This window comes from Schistocerca gregaria, chromosome X, assembly GCF_023897955.1.
Source record: "Schistocerca gregaria isolate iqSchGreg1 chromosome X, iqSchGreg1.2, whole genome shotgun sequence".
Lineage (NCBI taxonomy): Eukaryota > Metazoa > Arthropoda > Insecta > Orthoptera > Acrididae > Schistocerca > Schistocerca gregaria.
Window position 1 is genome coordinate 165639677 of NC_064931.1, and position 14990 is coordinate 165654666.

At 40.7% G+C, this 14990-nt stretch overlaps 1 long non-coding RNA gene across 1 annotated transcript in view; it reads left to right on the forward strand.

Annotated features, from left to right (window-relative positions):
* The window catches only part of LOC126299265 (uncharacterized), an 89838-nt gene extending 75758 nt beyond the window's left edge, over positions 1–14080 (forward strand). Inside the window, exon 2 of the long non-coding RNA XR_007552762.1 lies at positions 12491–14080. This is a non-coding gene — a long non-coding RNA (uncharacterized LOC126299265). The remainder of the gene's footprint in view (positions 1–12490) is intronic.
* Positions 14081–14990: the final 910 nt, after the last annotated feature.

Below are 14990 nucleotides of genomic sequence, written 5' to 3' on the forward strand. Positions count from 1 at the left end.
CATACCTTGAATAAATTAGTCTTTTAAAAATTTCTGAAGGAAACAGGGCTCACGGCATCAAAAGCCCATGTGTATAGAGTACAGAGGATACCAGCCCTCCAGCAGGTGTCATAAGCTTTCTCCAACTCAAAAAACAAAGTCACCATTGAGTATTTTGGTTGAAAATGATTAATGACATGGGTTGACAAAGTAATGAGCTGGTGAACAGCAGAATGATGCACTCTAAATCCACATTGTGCAAGGGTAAGTAGATGGCGAGGTTAGAGCCACCATACCAACCAGCCATTAATAATACATCCGATCATCTTGCAAACACAGCTGATGAGAGAAATGTAGTCGTAGCTAAAAGGAATATGTTTGTCCTTATTGGAATTAGGTATGGGTATGATAGTGACTTCAGGTCAGCATCTGCTCAAATAATATTGTGGGTATGAAGGAGGAAGTGCTTGCCCTCAAGAGAAAGGTGGTGTAACATCTGAATGTGAACATTGTCTGGCCCTGGGGTGGAAGATCAGGATGAAGTGAGAACATGATCTATTTCCCCCATGGTAAAGACAGAACTGTAGCATTCACTCTGCTGAGAGGAGGAGGGTATCATCTGAGCCTCCTCTACTCGTTTCCAAGAGAGGAAGGGGGGGGGGGGGGGGTCATATTGGGTGGACCTCAAAATCTACACAGAATAGCAGCCCAAGGTGTTGGAGATAGCTACCAGGTCCACAATGACATCACCTGCTACACTCATACTGGAAATCAGGTAATAGACCTCAGTGCCAAACAGACGATGGAGGTCGCTCCCCACAAGACGGAATAGGAAGTGGAACTGTTAAAAGAACTAGTAAAGGAAATCCTGCTACCTGTTTTGATATAGCGAAGAATGCAATGACACTGCACTTGCAACTGTTTACAACAAATACATCACAGTATGCCTCAGTTCTCTTGGGGACCAGTACACAGCTAGGTAGAGGTGAAGTGTGAGGTATGGAATGCTCTATGCTGGTAAGGATATAATGTTTGTGAGGTACTATGCCTGGTCATCACAACTGGGGAAATGTTTTTGAAGGTCTCCAGGGAGGGCTGAAGGCTCCAGTCAACCTCATAAAGCTTTCAATTGGCTTTACACATAGGTGGGATAGGAGTCAGCAAACAGATAGCTCATTGGAGATTGTCACTCTAGTACATATCAGAGAGAATGGACCATTCAGGATGACAGAAAAAGTGGGCACTGGAAAATGAGAGTTCCAAATGGGAATGGGTGTGTGTGGAGTCTGAAAGGAATATGGGTGCTCCATTATTAAGATAGAGAGGTTGAGTTGATTGAGGTCAGCCAAGAGATCACCTCTCTGACAGGTTCTAGAAGAGCCCCAAATGGGATGGTGTGCATTTAAGTCACCGAGCAGAGGTGAGGCAGTTGATCAATAAGCTGGAGGAAGCCTGCCCTGCCGACCCCATATGATGGAGGGACGTATACTGCAAAGAGCAAAGGTTAAGCGAGGAAGGATAATGTCAACTGCAACAGCTGGCAGCCAAGTGTTCAGTAAGATGGTCTGGCTATGAATGTCATCCCAGATGAGCAATATGACTCCACCATGAGATGGAATGCTGTCTTCTGATGGAAGGTCAAAGCAGACCAGAAAGAAATATGAGAGGTCATAGCGATCTCAAGGATGCAGTTTTGTTTCTTGGAGGCAGACAAAGAGTAGATGCTACGATTCAAAGAGCAGCCATAACTCTTATTTGTATCTAATGCTGTGGACCTTCCGCTGGAAGCTGCATGGTCACTGTTGCAATTGATACAGCATGGAGGAGGAGGTGGCAATTGCCCTTGCAAGCAACCCTACCACAAATAACTCATTTGGTTTTGTTTCAACAGGACATGTGAATTTGGTTGTAATGTTGAGACTGGTGGCAACACATCTAGTTTGGAATGTTCAGTTGGATTGTGATCACATCATAATCTACTTTGATCTTCGGTGGAAGCACTGCTTGATGAAACGTGAGAAAAATAGTGTGTGTAGGCACTAAAGTTGCATCAACCTTTTTCATTACCTGATGGACTGCAGTGATGTCCTGATGAGAGAGGTAAGTTTGGATTTCTCCCTCAGTCAGACCTCGAAGCAGTTTAGTGTAAATAACACCATGCAAAGAATTCAATATTCAGTGGGCCTCAACATGAACAGGGTAGCTGTGGAGGAGTGAAGCTGTAAGCAGTTGTTGGGCCTGAAAATCACAATTATACTCCAAAAGCAAAGTTCCATTACATAAATGGTAGCAATATTTCACAGGACCTGCAATTGCAGCAAAACCTTTTTTTAAATAATAAACTCATTGACAATAGCAAAGGATTGACCTTCTTCAGTATGTGATAGCATGAGGGACTGATGTGCCACTGGGAGATTCTTTGAATCTTTAGCCTCATTCTATTTACATTTAGTAGATGTAGACAGAAAGGATGATTGGCTCATTGCGAGAAAATCCCCCATGATTGACAGTGCCTTCAATGGTGCATTCCTTCCAACTGGGGTCCTTCCAAGGGGGTCTCACCTGCCTTACATGATTGTTCACACCTCAGGTCACACCTACCAAACTCCTGATAGAGTGACATATTGGCAATTGGGGAAGATAACAGCTCAGGCAGTCATCCCTCACTGCACCTGGCCTGTAGCAGGGGCTGCGTGCGAACACTACCTGTTGACTCGGGGGCTAGGAATAACACATTACCCAGTCAGCTGTTACACGTCAAATACACAGAGTGTCCCAGCTATCTTGTCCACCCACAATATCTCTGGAACAATAACAGCTATTGGAAAACGACTTTCACCGGTATCAATATAGGGGTGGGGCCCATGAATGTACATATTTGGAAACATTCTAAAACGAAAACATATGTGTTTTTTAACACAAACTTATGTTTTTTTAATGGACCTCCTATATTTTTTTCTTCAACAATCCATAGCATGACAAAGCACATACATAATGGCGTTGATTGCATCGCAATATTCCCATTACATCCCGAGATATTAAGACGTGAAGTTGACGCTTGAAACACCTGACATGCGCTGCTAGCGCATGTCCTGAGGCTTCCCGTAATCGCAATGTGATTGACATGCGTAATCACACTTCCATACCTATCAAGAGGTCCGAAACAAATAATATGGTCTGCTGCCATCCTGCATTTGATGCAGTTCTGTAACATATCTGTGTACTGCAAGGTTAGTTACAAAGTTAACTTCGCTTATCGTTAATCCATTACTAAAAAGGTAATGCCATTCAACGTTAAAACTTTACTTTACTGTAGATCTAGTGCAAGTGACAGTTAATCATTCACTCGTAATAGTAAAATTCATGCTGTAGGTTTTACTGAAACAAGCAAGTGGACTTAAAGTTTTACCATTGTTTAGGTAAAAATGTTTTGATTTGGGAAGTTCAAGTAGTACACAGAAGATGAATGTAAACATGTTTAACCAATTAGGTTTATTATCACATAATTATCAATGTTATGTTTATCTAATGTGTTAAATAACAAATTGTTGCAAACAAATGTTTCTTAACATCACTGGGTAAAATGGCCCTTTTCAGAAAGTTCCACTGTGATACCAGCACTACATACTAAACATAGCGTTCACATCTCTTGCTCAAAGTGATGCCCATTGGATTGCATACATAGGGTCACTCTGCAGATGAAGGATGCCCTACTTCGTGTTACTGTTTCCTCTTTGATGGCTGTACAAGCATCAATAATGCATTGCTTCATGTCCTCTGGTGTTGTTGGTTCATGTTGGTAAACAGCATCCTTCACTGCTCCCCAAAGAAAATAATCCAGCGGTGTAAGGTCCGGAGATCGGGCAGACCACCTAACTGGGTCATCTCATCCAATCCACCTACCAGGGAACTTACGGTTCAGAAGTCGTCGTGCTCATAAGGCATTATGTGAAGGGCATCCATCATGCTGATACCACATGACCATTCTCCAGTTCAGAGGTATGGTGTCCAAGAGAACAGGAAGATTGTGTCGAATAAATCTGGAGTATTGTCTGCCATTTTGGATGCCATTTATAAAGAAACATCCGATAATGGTATCTCCAATAATCCCATACCAAACATTAACTTTCCACGGACGTTGATGCTCTACCTGACGGAGCCATTTTGGATTGTCTGCAGACCAATAATGCATATTCCTCATATTGACAATTCCTTTGTTGGAGAATGATGCCTCATCGGTAAAGAGAACATATGCAAAAAAAATTTGGATTAGTCAGACGTTTTTGCTGAGCCCATCAACAAAATGTTACCCTATTGCGGAAGTCATTTCCATGAAGATCTTGGTGTAAATGAACATGGTAAGGATGAAATTTATGACATTTAAGAATACGCTGTGCACTTGATTTCGACACACCAACTTCACGTTCAATTTGACGTGTGCTGATTTGAGGATTCACAGCTATGGTAGCGAGCACAGCAACTTCAGCGCGTTCATCTGTGTGTGTTCTAGGATGATGTCAAGGTCTTGGATTTAAGCTTCCCATTTCATGGAGACGAGATGTGAGACGACCAAACATCTAGCGTGAAGGTGATGGCTTGTCAGGGAATCGTCTACTGTACAGTCGTTCTTCCTGAACAGCAGTTCATCCAACTACAACAGGGTACAGTACAGGTATATAGAGTAGGGTAGAAAACAGAGATATTAACTTAATAATCATAATTTTGCTAACAGTACTATCAGCAAACAAGCAATCTCATAACGTATTTCCCGTCAACGTACATTCTCCATAGATCAGCAGCATTTCTACCATGTCTTCATGTGTGGACATTATACTGTACAGTATAAGTTCCACAACACAACGTTTATTCAGAATGTGTACTACCTCCGTGCCGTCACTAGATTACTCTGATGCATGACTACACTGGCAAGCGGTGTACTGCATGCCAAAGCAACAATAAATGGGATGCTCGGAGGGTGGTGGAGTACAGGAGTTTACATGGGTCACAAATCATAAACAAGGCGAAGTGGTAACTGTGGCAGTAGTGGGAACTATGTTGGACACTTGACTAGGTAGAGCCAGGCCCTGCGTGACGGGCACAATGGGTCATATAACGCATTAGATAAACCTTATTTTGGGGGTGCAGGATAAATAAGACAACCTGACGGGTGTACACCAATCGCTACTGGTTCATATTGTGTACGTAGATACGTAAAACGTGCAAGAGGGAAACCATTATGCGCTTATGAGAGTTGATGCAGAAGACCATATTATTCGTTTTGGACCTCTTGATAAGTGTGGAGGTGTGATTACACAAGTCAATCACATCGCAATTATGGGCAGCATGGGGTTTACGCCTGGGCCTCAGGACGTGCGCTAGCACCGCATGTAGGATGTTTCAAGTGTCAACTTCGCGTCTCAATATCTCGGGATGTAATGGGAATATTGCGATGCAATCAACGCCATTGTGTATGTGCTTTGTCATGCTATGCATTGCTGAAGAAAACATATAGGAAGTCCATTTAAAAAAACATAAGTTTGTGTTAAAAAACAAATATGCTTTTGTTTTAGAATGTTTCCAAACATGTACATTCATGGGCCCCAGCCCTACATTGATACCGGTGAAAGACGTTTTCCAATACCTGTTATTGTTCCAGAGAAATTTTGGGTGCACAAGATAGCTGGGACACCCTCTATAGGCCAGCATTCAGGAGCAAACAGGAAGGAAGAAGAAACAAAGAGGAATCTCAAATGTTGAAGCAGAGGAAGGGCAGGAGATGGCGAATGAAGAAAGAAAGAAAAACAGTTGAGAGACTGTTCTGATGTCAGGATACTAAAGCTTCAGAACAAATTCCCTAAACTACCCAGAAATATTTAACAAGGGAGGGCAAAAAGAACAGTAGGAGGGTAGACATTCAGCACAGGGGCTGCAAAGGCTTGGGCTGTACCTGACCTCTCAAGATGTTGACAGATTATCAGGAAAGTTTGAAGAAAATAATATAGTCTATTTACCTTCACACATGTGCTCCATGAAGCTGACTGGAAGGGTGTACATTGTGATAGTGATGTTGACTGTAAGGTACCAGAATTTGAGTATTCTGTACAACCATGAAGATGTAGCATTTCCACCCAAACTTAGATCGAAGCAAACTATATGGAAAATGTTTAGTAATAAATTGCTGGTGTCGGGAACACAAACCTCTTGTAGAAACAAAAGACTGCTCTATGCTTACAGTAAAACTACATACAACAAGTTATTCAATAACTATTTCAAAGTGAACAAGTTTGTTGTGAAGCCAAGAGAATGTACAACTGGCAGTTTATACTCAATTCAAGTAATAAATCAAAAGCTATACGGAAAGTCATCAGTGAGACTGTTGGTGAAAAGGAAAGAAGTCAGTCAATAACATGCATTAAGAATGAAGATGGTGTTTCCTCTGATCAAAAAATTTATGTGAAATATTCAACAATCACTTTATAAACAATGATGACAAACTTTCTTCTTTTATCAATCCTTCTGTACCCAGGCACTGTACAAGCTTTGTGCTGCTCCCAAGATAACCACTTCCTTGCCCGCTCACACCTACTGAAATTTGTAGTATTATAACACAAAGCCTAATGAATACTCCTGTGGTTAGGATAATATTGCTTATTATCTTCAAAAACCAGTCTTACATCTTGTCCATTTATTACCAGCTCTGTGTTGTTAACCAGCCATAGCTAGACAGACCGCATCAAGATTACAGTAGTATTACAACAATAAACTGAATGAAAGACTGCAGTTTAAACTATTATGCTATAAAATATATAATGAAGAGAACAACTCGATTATAATCTAATGTACAATGACAATACAACTATGAAATCAGTTCTAGAACATAGTGCACAGTTCAGACAAAATTTTAGTCCTAAATTGCTCCATTGGTAATGACAGGATACCCTTAGGTAGTGCATTCAACAGTTCGAGAACCGCAATGTGGACGCCCTTTGTGTTTTTGTTAATCAACATCCATGGCTTTCTATACTGTCTATTGCCAGTGCTGTGGCTATGAAATTTATTCCTCTTTCTGTAGCGTGCATGATTTACCTCCATATGAGCAAGGCAGATGAATAAAGATTGGTTTAAACAAAGTATATTCTTGCAGCCTGTAGAGTGACTCCACAGCAGCAGCCCATGTCTAATGCAGCTTTGGAACATTACATGGTACACTGTTGCTAGCTACTTGTATGGTATTACACCTTGTAATTTCCCCAGGAGATAAAGGACCCAGGAAAGTTTGGAATATACCATTTTGTGGGCTGTTGCCATGTTAACATAAAATCAATGAAAAAGCCGATGGCTGCTGTGTCACACAGGGCTCCAGTTTCAATAAGGCTCCAGGTCATTCTGTGTTTTGTATTCACCAATTTTCATCTTGTTCATGATAAACTAGGCCTTGGCTTTGCTTAATAGAAATTCTGCTTGTTGAAAAGCCTGAGCGATACTCTCCCTTTTTGAGAACAAATGTTATAATCTGCAAACTGCAAGGTGTGCCCATTGATGCTTATGTCACTAACAAAAATCAGGAATGACGGAGACCCCATTACAGGTTCCTATGGTGCACTCCATTTAAACTTCTTTTCAATTGAGTCCACTCCTTGCACTGATACAATCTGCTGTCTGTTATTCAGGTAGGAATTTGCTCAACAGGTCCCCCAGCACCACATGATTTTACATTGCTGAGGAGGGCCTTACATGAGGTAAATTGAATACCTTACTAAGCTCACAAGGTACCAGTGCTCTAGACTCTTTTGTCTTCAAAACCCTGACTTATATTTGTAACTAAGACAAGTACTGCTACTGTCATCAACCTACCCTTCTAAAGGTGATATTGTGCATCACAAAAGAAGATACTTCCTCCAAATAACTTATCCATCTTAGAAGATTACTAAATACTTCAGTGAATAATGCATTTATTGTTTACTAAGCCACTGAAAAGGGAAAGGTGGACGCTCACAAAAATTTCACACCGACTTTTGTAACAGAACTATTGGAAACTCACAGGGAGAGACTGTGGAGTATGTGTTTTGTTTTAAAATATAGCACACTGGAAGTTCATTTAAAGTTATCATCTATGTTTTATGCATAATTCTCAATGCTCAAAATTCTCATTAATTGTTACAAATCATCATTCCTATGCTAGAGTAATTTAGATGAAATTCCATGTTTCAGTACCAGCTGGCCACGTGAACTAGTGCCGGTAGGTTAGCAGCAAGTGCAAAAACTATTGGCCTGAAAAGCTTCCTTGGAAGCCTATGGTAGTACCAAATTAGGGGAATGTTGTGACTCACTGATCTTTCAAAGTACCGCCATGCAGTTACGAGCGTCCTCTACATGCGGCTCTGTCTGCCAGCCATGCAGCAGCAGCGCCACCTAAGCGGCCAGCCAGCAAGTGGCCGCTCGACTTGGCCTCAGTTACAATTTGACTGTTAAAGTGTACACACGTCTTACTCTGTTTACTTGATCTGTGACTTTCACGTATTGCATATTCCTTGAAATATATTTGTTCAATTTGAAGTTATAACAATTGGCGATGAGGTAGTGATTTTTCTTTTCAATTGTTGACCCACATGTTTCCATGGCTACTTTAGAACACCTATAGCAAGGTCTCACAGAACAGCAAACCCACGGCAACTTCCTTCATGTCCGCAGTGTTTCACGAAACATTCACAAGGAGATTGACCACATTGGGCCGTGTGTCACAAATGCAAAAAAAAAAGGGTCATGTGTCATCTGTTTGCAAATCCAACTGCATACATGATGTTCATGAACACGGTGCTGATTCTGATTCTGTGTTGTCTGTCAATTGTATTTCTTCCCTTTCAGGGAAGCTATTCCTCACTGTCCAAATACTTGGTCGAGATGTTCGCATGCATGTGGATACTGGTTCTGCTGCCACTATCATCAATTCTCATATGTATCTTCAGTTGGGTTCTCCAGTCCTGTCACATGTCACTAGGCAATTACGGACTTACAATAAACAGAAGATTTCTCTCTTGGGAGAATTTGATGCCGAGGTATCTCACAAATCTGTCATTCGCTCTGTTCCCATATTTGTGGTTAACCATAGTAATGCAGAGACTCTTTTTGGTTTCGGTGCCTTTTGCTTTTTTGGATTCTCCGTAGATGACTCTGTCAATATTGTCTCTGATGCTATTCCTTATGCTCAATTGGATTCCTTGTCGATGACATTTTCATCCCTTTTTTCTCCTGGGTTAGGCCGTGCAAACGACTTTGAAGTTCACATCATGCTCAAACTCACTGCTCGGCCTAAGTTTTTTCGGGCTCGGCCCATTCCTGTGGCCTTTCGTGATCAGGTCAAACAGGAGCTGGACTGTCTCACTGCTTCAGGGGTCTTGCTTCCTGTCGCTTCTGGTGAGTGGTCCTCTCTTGTCGTTGCTAAGCCAAATGGTGACATTCGTCTCTGGCGATTTCAAAGCCACTGTAAATGCTCCATGCCTTATCGACACTTACTCTATGCTTCGACCTGAAGAATTGTTCACTAAACTTGCTGGTGGCCAGTATTTTTCTGAACTTGACCTTTCAGAAGCTTATCATCAACTTCCTCTCGACACTGCTTTCCGCCAGTTTCTGTCCTCAACACGCCTTTCAGCCTATATCAATACCAACGATTGCCATTCAGGGTTACCAGTGCCCCTGCTCTCTTTCAGCGATTCTTGGAACAATTATTGCTCACTGTCCCTATGTGTATAAATTACCAGCACGACATAGTTGTCACTGGCTCCACCACTGACGAACATTTTCAAAATCTCTGCACACTTTTTCATGTCTTACAGACTGCTGGTCTTAAGTGTAATCTTCAGTAATCAAAATTTTTTCAGGCATCTATCATGTACTTGGGGTTTCTACTCTCTCAGAATGGTATTCATCCGCTTCAGCAAACTCTCGCTGCGATCGATGCCCTTCCTCACCCTACGTCTGTTAAGGAACTGCAGGCCTTCTTGGGGAAAATAGCATACTATCACAAGTTTTTACTGTCTGCTAATTCGGTGGCTCAGCCGTTGCATCGCCTGTTGCATAAAAACGTGCCTTTTCACTGGTCTGCATCAAGCGATCTAGCTTTCTAGAAATTGAAGACTGCTGAAGCAGGCCCCATGCCTGGCTACTTATCGACCTGGCCCTGTGGGTCCATTGTCATTGGGGAAGATGCGGTGCACAAATTCATTTCCATCAATGTCCAATTTGCAGTGTACTCTACCTTTGTAGCTAACGTTGAACTCAAAGTGGTTGTATTTAGTTATGTGAGGTACTTTGTTAGCTTTAACATCCTTCAAGAAATTTAGCCAGCCATATGTATTCACAGCAACTTCACCTATTTCATTTCCAACAGCAAAAGCTGAGTTAACATGTGTTGTAGATGAAGATTTCTCAATGCAGTCGGCGAATTCTTGTATGGAAGAGATATAGGTGACCCTAAATCTTTTTTTTAAAAGTCCAAATGCCCAGTCATGTGCAAATTTCGTGTGACCTGCTGGCATTAATGACAAAACAATACTCTTATTTATGTTATTACTGATTCTCCAAGCAAGATATCCTAATAAGATATTGTTCTTGTTCGGACCTACACAATTGTTAGCATGGATTAACATTGTCTTCTCCATGAATGTAGTTTTTCAAGTAGTTGTGGAAAAGACTGACAGCAACGTTGGATCCCATTGTTGTTCATACACTTTCTGGGAGTAGATAGTTTACTTGTTTGTTCACAGTCTCACACATAACCCCAAATATTCCTATTCTGAATGGAACCAATAACTAAATAGGTCCAAGCTGCAACGGGTCACTGGGTATGTGAACCTGCTGGGCCATGTCAAAACTGTAGTGTACACAACTTCTATCACCATCTTCAAAATTTTCCATGGTCTTTTTGATAGTTCCCTTATAAAACACACTTTCTTTTGCAACAAGTTGTAGATGGGACCCCATTTTTTTCAATACTTTCCATTTTAGTTACTTCAGGCACTGAAACCATTGCAGTTCCAGAAGTGAAATGCTGTTGACAAAATGCACAGAGATCTGATTTGGGCTTCATGACAAATCATCTGTAAAGGAAGCCTTATAAGTTTCAAATATTTTGGCTTTATTATCACTTGAAGGTAGAAGCTTGAAATTTGCTTTATACTGAGTGCTACTTCTGCCTGGTAAAATTATGGCGTGTTGTTCTGCGTAATTGTGTAAAAACCTTACAACAAACTCTGAATCAGAACAATAAATCACATTCTTAGGATGTTTTCTTGCATTACCATGAGCTTTGACAATCAATCCTGCATCATTATACATTTTTGTTACAGCGCTTTAGTCTTTTAATTTTAATATTGTTTGAAAACATGTAAGTGTTTGTACAAACTTGCCGTCCTTTTACTGATTATTTATTTCGTGATTGTTTCCTCTCAGTTTGTACTTTATGTTTATGAGCTGTCAAAGAAGAATCTGAAGTTCCACACTGCAATTGGCCTAAAATTACTTGATCTAATGTGTTGACATTGTTCTCATAATGATCAGTCTCAGCACATTCACGATGCATTTCCAAATATTCATCAACTGAACAGTAATTTCAACATCCTTCTTTGCACCTGCAACCTGCTTTTAAAAACTCATTCTTTTTAGTAGTTCCTTCTTCCACAAAGATTAGGCTGAATCATTTGTTTAAATAATGAAATTAATATAGTTACACAAACAATACTTTTGACAAACCTGGTAATTATTTTGGAATTAATTAAGGGCTGACTTTCCTAATATGTTTTTGAATAGAGCCAAATAGATACTTTAAGAATCTGAGTAGTTTTTCCTCCACATGTTTATATTTACTACAGAATTTATATTTATTTATAAGTCAACAATAGAATCTGTCACAAAACAAATACTGATTTCACCCTATAGCAAAAATTTAACTAGGAATGGTCAAAATAAATTAGGAAATTAATTACATATACAAAAGTAGGCACAAAATTAGACCTCGTGCTATATTCCTTAAGACGGAGGGCCAACATTTCTCTTTTATGGAAATGCAGATTATATTCATACATGTAAAGATAACTAGGCAAAAATTAAAATAAAAGTAATTTAAGGAGGCAGGTGGAAAAAGAAGAGACGAAGTGGACAGATCCCAGCCTGCTTCGTTACAAATGCTTAAGGCCTTGAAGATGCACCTATAAAATGACTCTTGGTAAACACTAGCATCACTGTCTGCAGCTGCCCATTTACATTGTGAATGCAACATGTTGTCAGATTAGCTGATTATATGCTTCACCATTTGACAGCTTAATATTTGCTGAAATGCAGCAGTTTTCACTTCATAGGTGCTTCATTGGCAATGGAGTGGTGTACTCTACACAGAAAATTCATGTTACTAATCAGTACATACTTAATTCTTTTCTAATTTGACATACAGTGATGTTATTCTACTTATGTTTGTTCTTTCCACTCATTCAGTGTATCTTTGATTTATTTTCAGGAACGCATCGCAAATTCGGTAGTACCACAACAGAATGACTACAGGAGCGAAATGTACACCTCGCCACTCTAAATTGGGGCCCAGCTCATCGTCAGACTGCAGACCATATCTAAGCTCTTATGGGGTGTGATGGTTACAGAAACATCCGCCAGCTTGTCACAAGGTAGTAACGTTGATGACTGGGCTGAGGATGCTGTTTTGTTCAAGACTAACCCACATCTTGTTTTGGACAATCCCTCCACCACTCCAAATGCTCCACAAAAAACTGAGGCTTCATCATCATGAAAGATTGCCCATCAGGTCTCGAACATACAAGGTACCGTGGCGAATAAGTTCCGCTGCCATCGTTAGCCTGATGTTCCTTCCATGGTGTGGCCAAGAAGGGGAACAATTTGGCGTCGCACTTCTGTGTATTGAATTGAACTTGTGATCGCCAAAAGACTGCTAGTGTTTCACCACTACCAGCAAGAGATTTTGGACTATGCTTCATCGTGTGTCAGTCTCCCTGATGCCACCCACTCAGACCAGGGGCACTACCCACAGGTGCCACCTAGCCACAGCAAAGGCCACATGGCAGGGCGGCCATTGTCGGATGTCCGGATGCCCCAGGGGGATGGGTATCTACCCCTTGGCATACGTGTGGATTTAATGGCACAGGCATCAGCAGAGTGATCCCTGTGTGGTCAGGGGCTACAACCAACACGGTACATGGTGGACCCACCACGACGAACTGGCTACCATTCTGGATATCGGGTGCAAAGAAATACATGGTCATCGTCGACACAGAAAGTGACACTGCACAATTCATGGTGGAAAACACATCCAGGAAGGTGTCCTCGCCCAAGAGATGGGGAATAAGCGGGACTGAGATGCGACAATGAGGAAGTGGGCTAAAGATTTCAGTGCACGATGGACATTATGCACCATGTAAGGCTCCCTTCCCCAATTGGCTTGATCTTTGGGAAAATTTTGAAGAATGGAGTTCAAAACCATACAGGGGACTGTAACATAAAGACCGAAACATGGGAAACTCCTTTTAATTGCCTCTTATGACAGACAGGAATACCTCTGGCCTATTCTTATCCCTGGACGTGCAGGGCGAGAACCATCAGTGATTTCACAAAAGCAAAGATGACTGATGTGAATCTACTACTTACTATCTAAACAGTTTGGGGATGACTGCAAGAGCATAGGAGATTTAGATTTCTGTGGGAACTTCATATTGTAACGGGCAGTGAGGAAGAGGTTTGTACATCAGCTTGTGGTTGCATGAAAGGAGCATGAGGACCTTACCAAATATTAAGAGAAGCTACTATCTAAACATTTTGGGGGTGACTGGAAGAGCATAGGAGATTTAGATTCTGTGTGAACTTCGTATTGTAATGGTCAGTAAGGAAGAGGTTTGTACATCAGCTTGTGGTTGCTTGAAAGGAGCATGAGGACCTTACCAAATATTAAGAGAAACCAAAAGAATGGCCATTCTCAAGATTCTATAAATCAAAATATTTACCTGAAAGACATGCTGAATTTGATATGAAATGATTAATGTGAACATATTTATTGTGTAATAAAAATGTTTTCAAAGACAAATGGCACCAAAAAGGACATCATTAACACTATTATTCTACAACAGTAACAAAAATAAATACTTAGTTATGTATTTGCCTCATTAATTCTTTTTATATTTATATTTGTATTTAGTCATGGCGTATTAAGACCAACACATTTTCACGTTTCTAGAAGTACATTTCAAACAACTTCACATTTTAAAATTTGTGAAAAATTTCCCAGGTTACAGGTAATCAGTTTTTTTGTCATTATGCAATTTGAAATGATGCTTCTCAGTTACACATTGTGGACAATTTCATAAGACAATGAATTCACGGGCAATGAACATAAGTACATTCTCTCATAGAATGCCTTATGGATCTTTGGCATTAGTATCTAACTGCATAGATAGTATACTGAGCCAGATATAGCTTACTGTTGATGCTATTTTTAATGTTGCTGGAAAATATTACCCTACAGGTAAGTTCTTAAATATGCATGGCAGTCTTGTTCCAATTTGATGAGCATTTGGATGCCAATTTGAATTTCATTCGTCTCATGCAACATCGACCACAGTGACATGCAGAGAATGCATCTACATCATAATTATCTAATAAATAAGATCTTTCATGAGACTTTTAGGGGTGCCACTGAATGTGATGACGGCTTGTGGAAAGGAATCATTTATTTTTCAAGGTAACTGCCACAAGATGTACATTCTTCCCAGACTACTCACCGTGCCATTTCTTCCTGTGTGGACTTCAAGGGCAAAGACCATATTCCTTGATTTCTAACAACCGAATTGAGAATGTGCGCCACCACAGTTAATAAAAATGGTAGATTATATCTGCTAGAAAGAACTCGGGGGGGGGGGGGGGGGGGGGGCTAAGACTTCAACACCTGTGATGTTTCTAATGGGTCTCATACCTAGTACCTCATACATTTCAAATTC